The sequence below is a fragment of the Protopterus annectens genome, chromosome 1.part2 (assembly GCF_019279795.1).
Source record: "Protopterus annectens isolate FY-2018-M chromosome 1.part2, PAN1.0, whole genome shotgun sequence".
In the NCBI taxonomy this organism is placed as follows: Eukaryota; Metazoa; Chordata; order Ceratodontiformes; family Protopteridae; genus Protopterus; species Protopterus annectens.
The window spans coordinates 242,863,349-242,873,637 of NC_056727.1; the positions used below are offsets into that span (position 1 = coordinate 242,863,349).

Genomic DNA, 10,289 nt, shown 5'->3' on the forward strand with positions numbered 1-10,289 from the left:
TGCAAAGTACAGTTATTTTGTAAAGTGCAGCCAAGTACAGCCATTTCAAAAAGTTTCTTGTGCTATGTACATTTATTTGCAGAGCGTCACCATTTCAAAGTGTTTCTTACACTGTACAGAGTTATTTTGCAAAGTATAGCCATTTTGTAAAGTTCTTTGTCTGTATACAGTTTATTTGCAAAGTGCATTCATTTCAAAGTGTTTCTTACTCTGAGCTTCTTCTGCTGTGTACAGTTTGTAAAGTACAGTCATTTCAAAGTATTTCTTATACTAACACAGAGTGATTTTGCGAAGAACAGTGATTTTAAAGTATTTTTGTGCTATGGAGACTTATTTGCCAAAGTGCAGTTATTTCAAAGAGTCTGTTGTGCTGTTGGGCATAATTACAAGTTCTGGAATATTTATGTGTGTATGTTTGTACATAATTCCAAGCACCTTCACTGCTGTGTTGTGATATGGCAGAGACATTTTGCAGACCCAGTCCACTTATGTTTGATCATAATATTGCCAAGAATTGGAGAGTATTTGAGCAGGTATACAATATTTTCTTGCGAGCAGCTTTTTTTCTGACAAAGATGCACATACAAGGGAATTCATTTTGTTTAACTTATCTGGGTCAGAAGCCATTGAAAGAGAGCGTTCATTTGTGTATACACCAGCAGTATATGTAGGAGAAGGGGAAACTCCCGTATTGTTGTACAGCCTGAATTAAGAGAAGGCCCCGAGTGCTTGAAACATAAATTTAGAAAACTGTGTAACCCCCAGGCAAATGTTACATTAGAGAGACACCTATTTTATACAAGAGACCAAAAGCCAGGTGAAACCTTTGTAGCTTATATTACTAACTTGAGAAATAAGGCTAAAATGTGCAGATTTGGTGATATGAAAGATGAGTTAATAAAGGACAGGCTTGTGTCTGGTGCTAATAATGCTGCAGTGAGAAAGATTTTGCTTCATGACAGTGATTTAATATCAAGCAATGCTATAGAGATTTGTCAAATCCATGAGCTCAAAGAAAGGCACATAAGTATATTTGCAAGTGATAAGAGCTTGGTTTCAGCAGCCTCTAAAGGAAGCATAGACAGATGCAGCATTTTGCAAGAAGAAGCAAGCCTAAGCACATGGTAGCTGAAGTCCCTACTGGTTCCCTTGGAAGGTCCCATAACTTTTTAACACGTTCTAAGACTAGCTCAGCAAAATGGGCATGCACAGGGCAGTATAAGGGTGAGTCAGCAAAATCCAAGTCAAGTCTTATTGTTAACTGTCATAATTGTGGTGCCAGTCATGAGTCTAAAAGATAGAAGTGCTTAGCATTTGATCAGCAATGCTACACATGTAAAAATGGAACCACTTTCAAAAGTTTTGTAAATCAAGCAAGCATCATTCAGTTATAAGAAATGTCACTCAAAAAAGTAAGTTGATCATGTAGAAAGCTGCATTCCTACTTTCTACGTAGATGGTGTATCAGTGGTTGGTGTAAAGGTTAATTCACTAAATTTGTTGGCAAAGAATAAAGTATTTTGAACTGTCCTGATCAATGGTAAACCCACAGAGCTCAAAGTAGACAGTGGTTCAAAGTGTAATGTTATGTCAGCAGAAATATTTGCTAGAGTGAGAGCTAGTGAGCAACTTAATTTGGCTAATTGTGCGAAGCTTGTTGCTTATGGAGGTGAAGAGATTCAAACCAAAGGCTTCATAGTGCTTTCATGCTATTCAGCTGGGAGCAGTTACAGCTTGCAATTTTATGTAGTCAGAAGACATGTGCAGTCATTATTAGGTCTCAGAGACAGTTTGAGAAGGAACTGCCTTCTTTTACCAAAGAAGTCCATCATGTAAACAAGTCCCAGTTCCAGCTTCAGTGATGCTATTTTCTCAGAGTATGTGGATGTTTTCAATGGCAAGCTAGGCAAACCTCCAGTTGTGTACTCCATGAAAGCAGACCCAGAGTTCAGTCCAGTGGTCAGACCAGTGAAGAAAGTTTCAATAGCTATGCAGGGCAAAGTCAAGGTCCAGTTAGACAAGAGGGTGCATCAAGATGTGATTTGTCCAGTCACAGAACCAACTGAGTGGATGTCTTCCATGGTAGCTGCTTATAAGAAAAGTTCAGATGAAATCAGCATATGCATAGACCCAAGTGACTTGAACAAGGCATTAAAGAGACCTCATCATCTTATGTGTACAGTCATGGAGGTTGCCGCCTTCATGCCAAGTGCCACTTTTTTTTCTGTCTTAGATACAAAGAGTTCATTTTGGCAAGTAATGCTTGATTGCAAATCTTCACTACTGACTACATTCAGTACTCCATTTGGTAGATACAGATTCCTCAGGATGCCTTTTGGAATAAATTCTGCCAGTGAAGTCTTTCAGCGTGCAGTGGAGCAAATTTTTTGGGGCTATCCGTGTGCAATAATAGTTGATGATTTACTGGTTCGAGGTGACGGTGAAGCAGAGCATGACAGCAACCTCAGGAAAGTTCTGGACAGAGCATGAAGTGAATTTGAAACATAATCCTCTGAAATGTAAATTCAGGCTAGCAGAAGTTATTATGCAGGTCCTTTATTTACAAGTACAGGCTTACAACCAGACCCTTCCAAACATGCAGCCATTCTTGAGATGCCAGCTGCAGACTATGTCCAAGCCCTACAGCATTTTCTTTTTATGTTAACTATTTGGGCACATTTATCTGACTTTAGTGAGTTATCAGCACTTTTAAGTGATCTGATAGCAAAAATATTGCCTGGTCATGGTTGGAACAACACCAGAGAGCATTTGATAGCATCAAATAGTAAATTGCCAACCCACCTATATTGAGATACTATGATGTCCACAAACCAGTAGTTCTTTCCTGTGATGCTTCAAAGTTCAGTCTTGGTAAAGTTATTCTTCAAGATGATTTTCCTATGCATCTAGAACTCTTACCCAAACTGAAAAGCAGTGTGCTCAAATTGAGAAGGAATTTTTGGCAATTGTGTTCGCATGCTTGAAGTTCCATAATTATATTTATGGCCGAGCTATCCAAGTCAAAACTGATCATCAACCTCTAGTCACTATTTTAAAAAAACTTATGCATACCACTGTAGCAAGACTACAAAGAATGATGCCCAGATTACAAAAAATACAACTTCAAAATGCTCTATACAAAAGGCAAACTTCTTTATCTGGTGGATACTTTATCCATATTGCCCAGAAATACCACAGAACAGCTTGATGCAGATACTTTTGACTTTGATGATGGGGAAGTGTGTAATTATTCTACTATGAGACTTGATGAGCTGAGAGGTCTTACAAAGATTGATCCAGTTTTGCAGAAGCTCAACCACTTCATCAATGTTGGATGGCCGTCAAAGCAATCTTATGTACTGCCAGAAGTATAACCTTATTTTCCATACAGAGATGAGATGCTGATGGAAGATGGTATTATTTACAAACGTGCCAAAGTTATTGTTCCTACTTCCTTGCAACATGAATATATTCAGATTTTACATTGTAGCCACCCACATTCCAAACCTACAAAAAAAGGGTGTGAGGACTACTATTTTGGCCTTCTCTTTTGAAAGACATTGATAAAGTGCTTTCATCTTGTTCAGTATGCAATAGTACTAAACTACATTTGCAAAAAGAGACATTTCATCTAAGCCAGATTCCAGAACTACCTTGGTCAATAGTATCCACTGACATATTTGAGTGGAACAATCAGCATTACTTAGTATTGGCAGACTCTTATTCAAACTGGTTTGAAATCGATTTGCTACCTAACCTAATGCCCAGTGTTGTTATTACTAAAGTGGAATGTCATTTCTCAGTCCATGGTAGACCACACAAAGTTATTTTTGGCAACAGTACCAGTTTACCAGTCAATTGTTTCATACATTTGCAAAAGAGTGGGACTTTATCCATATTACTAGCAGTCTGGAATACCCACAGTCAAACGGCTTTGCTGAATGTGAACTACAGAGTGCAAAGCAATTGCTAGAAAGGTCATAGTGTGGCAATACTAATATCTTCTTGAATTTATGTAATCCCAGAAATATACCCAGTGATAATCTACTTGGCTTGTCTGCTCAGAGACTTTTATTCTATGCAAATCAGAACAACCTTGTCTATCAGTTCTAGTTTGTTGGTACCTAATGCTAAAAACAACAGAGCAATCAAAGCCCAGCTCTTTAAGAAGTGCTACTTTCAGAAGTCCAGCTATGATAAATTGAACAGATTTCTTCGTTCATTGAAAGAAGGGCAGTCTTAGACTCCGCACAGAAGGCACCCCAGCCGAGGATCGAACCGGAGAACCTCTTGCTGTGAGGCGGCAATGATTGAAAGAAGGGCAGTAGTGCACACAAAAGACAATTGCAAGATTTTGCATGAAGTAGTTTGTGCAAATGTACAGATTTTAAAGAATTGGTTATGATAGAACCATGCAGATTCAGGGGTTAAAAATAAAATAAATTCCAGTTCAGCTGACACAGCTAAGTGCTGAGAAAGACATATTTGGTTTGGCCAGTTAATAAAAAAGGGTAACCATATACATCTATGTCTTGTAAAATATATCATAAATGGCAGTCAATTTAATTTGTGGAATAAAGAGTGTACAGTTACTGATTTGGCAAATTAATTTTTGTGTTATTGTTTTGCTTAGCAGTTATTAGTTAAGAGCTTTGTATTAAAATATTGCAATGCATTAACAATATCTTAAAATAGACAGAGACAAAAATAATGTTTTGCTAGTTTACAGAATGTAAAATTTAAAGTCAATGCTACATTGTAAAAGTGAAAGTACAGTTAACAGTTCAGATCCTATGCATAAAAGTAGTAATCAGTTTGACTGTATATATTACATACAGAAATGGCAGTTTACCAAGCAAATCAAATCGGATTACAGCCAGCTTAGCAAGGTGAATTAAAGACAGTATTGTATGCCATAATACAGTATAGTAAAGATCAGTTTAATGCAGTTACAGTTTTACTATTTATCCAAGAAAATTGTAGACAGTAATAATAAATTATTGCAGCATTTAGTAGTACTGAAAAGTTAAATGTCAGGTAAAGAAATGGTTATGGTGAGACAGTAGATGGGGTTTCACTTACAGAACGACATGTTAAAATATGAGGGTCACAAGAATAAATGTAAAAGGTTACACAGTTAAAATTAACTTTGTATAGGTGCAGAAATGCACAGTGTTACATTACTACTTAAGTTTCATTTGAGGTTAGTTTCCTTACAGACTTGCAAGAGTTTATTAGCAGCAAAATGTAAATAAAATCAGCACAATAAGCAATGCTATCACTTTATAATTGTTAACCTGCAAATGTTTATTTCATGCAGAAAAAATATAAATAAGGTCAGGGCAATAAGCAATGCTATCAGTTTATAGTTGTTAAATATGCAAATGCTATTTTAAGGACCTAATACTAAATACAGTCAAGAACTTTAGTCACCCAGCCTTGCACAAGAAATGAAAATAAGAGGTTTAAGAGGCCTAAATATAAAAAAAGACACTTCAGCATTAAAGCAGACCTTCCTTTACCTCAGCAGTGACTAGGACAATGCAGAGTAAAATTTGACAAGAGCTGTGGTGCAGAAGTTGACTGTCTATGTGTTTCAATTATTTCTTCAATGTTTGTTTAAAGTTAAAATGTGTAAGTTAAAGCAAGTATGTATGTTTCAGACAGTTATATAACAGTACTAGTTTCAGTTTATGTTTTTATCTATGTTCAGGCAATACTGACAAAAATATATTAATAGTTTAGTTTCCAGAATATAACAATAACAGATTTTAGTGTATCTGTGTTCAGGTAACACTGTAAAAGTGTTCTCATGTTTTAGACAATTGTACAACAGCACTAGTTTTCAGTTTATTTATGTTAAGACAATACTTACTGAACTGATGAAGTCTAAGTATTTTGTAGATGAAAGCGCTTAACCTTGTTCAATAAAGGCATCAATTTTACCCTTGGTGCTGGTGTAGTTTTGTCATTTTAGATGTTTTCTTGGCTTTGGCTGTGGACTTAGTAGGAAAACAGATTTCAGTTCATTTTTTATCTGTGTTCATGTAACACTGTCAAAATGTTTTCATGTTTTCAGACAATTGTACAACAATAGTTTTAGTGTTAGTTTAGCTAGTTTCCAGAATATACACAGCTATTTTAAATGTTCAGTATAAATATGTATCACGCTAATGTAAATTTCAGTCAAGATTCAGAATATGACATTCATACTCAGTTATGCATGTTCAGTATAGTACATTTCAGTCAAATTTCTGAATATAAAATTATTACTCGGTTACTTCACATTATTCATTAGTTTTAAGGGTAACAGAATTACATTATTCAGTCATTAATTAAGGGTAAAGTGACAAACTTATTTGTAACAGGCTTATTACATCATACATTTCTACTCCATCATCCTTCACATTATTCAGTCAGTAGTTAAGGGTAGAGTGACATAATTATTTATTACAGGCTTATTAAGATAAATAATAGGCAGTAATAGTTATTCATTATACTCAAGGCATAACGTGACAGGCTTAATTTGTTAATTAATTTACATATTACAGTACACTTTACATAATTATTGTACATTAGTCATAAAGTTAAAAAAAAGACACTAACAGAAAATGCAAAGGTATAGACTTGAAATACAGAAAGAATAGGTTTTAGTAAACTATTATAGCTCATAAATATTCAAAGAATATTTCAGACACAAATTTAGGAGGCAGACCTCTACTACAGCACATAAAAGTTAAAAAAGATAAGTATCATTATAGAGCAAATATAAATTAAAATATATAGACACAAGTTAATGTGGTATATGGTAATTATGCTTCAAGACCAGTTATAGAGTTATCTCTTTAGTGCCAGTTTCAATTAGTCTTCAGAAAATAGCCATCAGGCTCGATAGGCTATACAATAAAAAGAAACAGCACAGTGTTTAAAGATTTAAATCTATAAACAACAGAAAAAAGGTTTCATTTGCTATATGAGAGAGACATCATGGTGCACTAAGGCACCAGTTCGTAAGGTATAAAACATAGGAAAATAGTGTAATTTTGCCATTACAGCAAACAGAGATATGGAAAAAAAAATAGGCAGGATTAACAGTTCGTACTCTAACTTAAGAAAGTGTATGGCAGTTTCTAATCATCTTTAAAAGCCACAGAATTAAAATATATTCATTTTCAGAATAATGTACAGGCCTTGGATATATCACTCATACATCAGAATTTAGACTTAATCTAAAAACTATGAATTTAGGTAATATGGAAATTAAATCATAAAGTTAACAGACTTCAAGCCTAGTGGTCAAAATTAGAATTGCAAGTATATTCAGCAGCTTAAGAAAAACAATTAGCTAGTTATAATTTAATCATAAAGTTAAAAGACTTACGAGCCTCATGTGCAAGGGCATGGAATGCGTTATCATGGAGCCATTATTGAATCCCCAAATGATGTGGATATTCTACAAAAGGGCCTTACAGAAACAGATGCTTGATGCCAGAGCCATGGGCTCAAGCTTATTGCCAAGAAATGAATAGTTATCACCTTTGGGAAAAACCATGTACCCATGAATTACCACATAGGTGGCAGTACGCTAAACACCGAAAGTGTGATGAGAGACTTAGGGATACAGATGGACAGTGGTCTCACCTTTGATAACCACATCACCACAACAGTCAGGAAATCCTTCTATGTGGCACACCTCATCACTAAGGGCTTTTCATCCAGATAAAAGGAGGTCATTGTCCCACTGTACTCATCCCTCATTAGACCTTTTATAGCGTACAACTCCCCATTTGGTATGTACCTCACAAGACATCTGCAACAGCTGGAAAGGCTGCAGAAATACCTCACAAAAAAATCACAGGCCTAAAGCAGATGCCCTATGCTGACTGTCTAAAAAAAACTCCAGCTATAATCTGTGGCATATCGTCTACTCATAGGTGATCTCTGCTTAACATATAAGGCCATGTCAAACCCTGAGCTATTGGACATGCTCCACTTAAAGAAATCTCAATCCCTCAGAGCCACATGCTCCAGGGATCTAAACCTTGTCATCACAATGAACAAAACATGCTGGAGGGATAGGTCCCTTACACAAAGACTCCCCATACTCTGGAATAGACTGCCCATACATGTCAAGCAGAGTGCCTCCTTGGCCCTCTTCAAAAGGAACTTTGATGACTGGATGGGAGATAGGAAATTCACCTTGGGGATCACATCAGTCACACTGCTATACAGGGGTTCAGGGAAGTAAATATTGTGGGAAGAAATATCCAGAGAATTGTTATGGCTAGGCTTGTATAGGCCCTAGGGCCAATAGCCTGGTACCAACCTATAAACCTATGACTTTAATCTAAACACCCCATAATTACTCAAGTGACACCTAGTGGTCAAAATTAAAATTGCAGGTTTATTTACCAAATAAAGAATATTTAAGATTGAGTCGGGTAGCATAAAGCTGTATATAGTAGATATTAATACAGATGTAAGGTAACTTCAGAAGAAGGTCCCTGTAGACTTTCGTCAGGGCCTCAGGGGCAACTGTTAGATTAAGGATTCCATTTTAAAGTAGTTATTAGGCATTAGCCAGACTAAAAGGTAAAATGTGTTTCATTTAAAAGACAGTTAAGCAGTAGGGAAGAATAATCTTGCTGGTCTAGCATGACAGATAAAAGCTCCCAAGGGAAGGCTACAGACTATTCTTTTTCTGTTCTCTTTCTCAAGGGAAGAATCAAGGAAATGTTAGATAATGGGACAGCTAAGCCCCTAAAAGACTACAAAACATGACAAGGCATGAGAACCAAGGCTAAGAAGGCATGTAAAGCATTACAGTGTTTTGGTATTATTAAAATATAATTCAGATACAGTTAGGGAGATCAGTCAGTCAGTTTATTCAGCCTGACATTACAGAGCAGATTAAGCTACAATACAGACACTCAAGCCTGAGTACAGAAGACAGGTCAAATAAAGACTATTTCAGTTTACATTGTTCAGGACAATAAGAATATGACTTGCAGTAACTTTGGATATATTTAGCAGCACTGTTACTACTAACCAGCATCCCAGCATTTGTTATTGTTTATCATCATAATAAAGACCGTATTCAGATATTGTGAACATAATAAAGTCTTATTAAATGAACTACAGTGTTTGGAGAATTTATTCTGAAAAGTACACAAGACTTGGCCCATAAAGGAGAGACTGGCACCTGTTCAGCATGAGTTTGGGTAATTAACAGATAAAGACTTTTGTTTCAGTCTCATTTCAGTTGTTTCCAGTTAATTACATTACAGTGTTATTAATTCTTTCAGATAATGAGGATGCAAATGGTGAAAGGCTTTGATTGAATTAGTCAAGTGAGAGGCACATGTGCTGAGCCGAGATCCTACTTAATGGAATCTGAGGGTATAGAGTACAGGAGAAACTGCGGGCATCTTCGTCTGGTGTCTGAAATGATATTGCAGCATTGTACCTGTGATACAGACTCTAGATCTCAGAGCAACCCTGACTATGTTCATACTGAAGAACATGCCTCAGTATCCATTCCCATTCCTGATGATGTCCCAAGTTGAACATTTCTTGAAGACAATCACAGTTGCTAGATCCAGTTTCGATTTTTATGTTACATGATCAGGTCATATTTCTAGACCTAGTGTAAAATAAACAGCAACCTGGACATGATTGTTTTATATGTGTTTGATTTTGTAAGATTGCATGTCATAGAATTAGTTCTGTATAACTGCATGTCATTCATTACTGGTATTTGGTATATGATCTATTTCTCAAAGAGAGAGAATGTAGAACAGAGCACATGTGTGTAACTTTAAGAACCCTTTCCAGATGCAGGCTTGTGCATATAAATAGTGAGCACATGTAGGCAGTAGTGCCATTTTGAGAGAACAGCCAGAGTGTTAGCATGTATGAGTGCAGTAGTCGGTCTGTTTATTATAAGTTTATTTAAGTTTAAGTTACTAAACGTCAGTCCTGATGAGTTTGTGTGTAATAAAGTTTTATTTATTTTTTATTTTTAACTGGATATATTTCCATTTTCAGTAGAGGCCTGGGGACATTGTTTAATAGGAAGATTATATAAGCTTGAACTGAACCCACAACTGTTCCATCTATTTTATCCTGACCAGATGAGTGACAGGAAGAACACAGCCTTTGCTTTATGTACATGCCCAAAAATGTTGAAGTGGGTGGCATGTAACTGGTTCTGTGTTTAATGTGCACATCCCCACATGCAATGTAGTCAAAGGCCTTTCCTTTATCAGCTGCACCTCTGTATGAGCCCT

The 10,289-nt window shown here is 36.2% G+C and overlaps 1 long non-coding RNA gene across 1 annotated transcript in view; it reads left to right on the plus strand.

Moving 5' to 3' along the window:
- The window catches only part of LOC122788898, a 41,653-nt gene extending 31,978 nt beyond the window's left edge, over positions 1 to 9,675 (plus strand). Inside the window, exon 2 of the long non-coding RNA XR_006362753.1 lies at positions 9,306 to 9,675. This is a non-coding gene — a long non-coding RNA (uncharacterized LOC122788898). The remainder of the gene's footprint in view (positions 1 to 9,305) is intronic.
- The last annotated feature ends 614 nt before the right edge of the window (positions 9,676 to 10,289 follow it).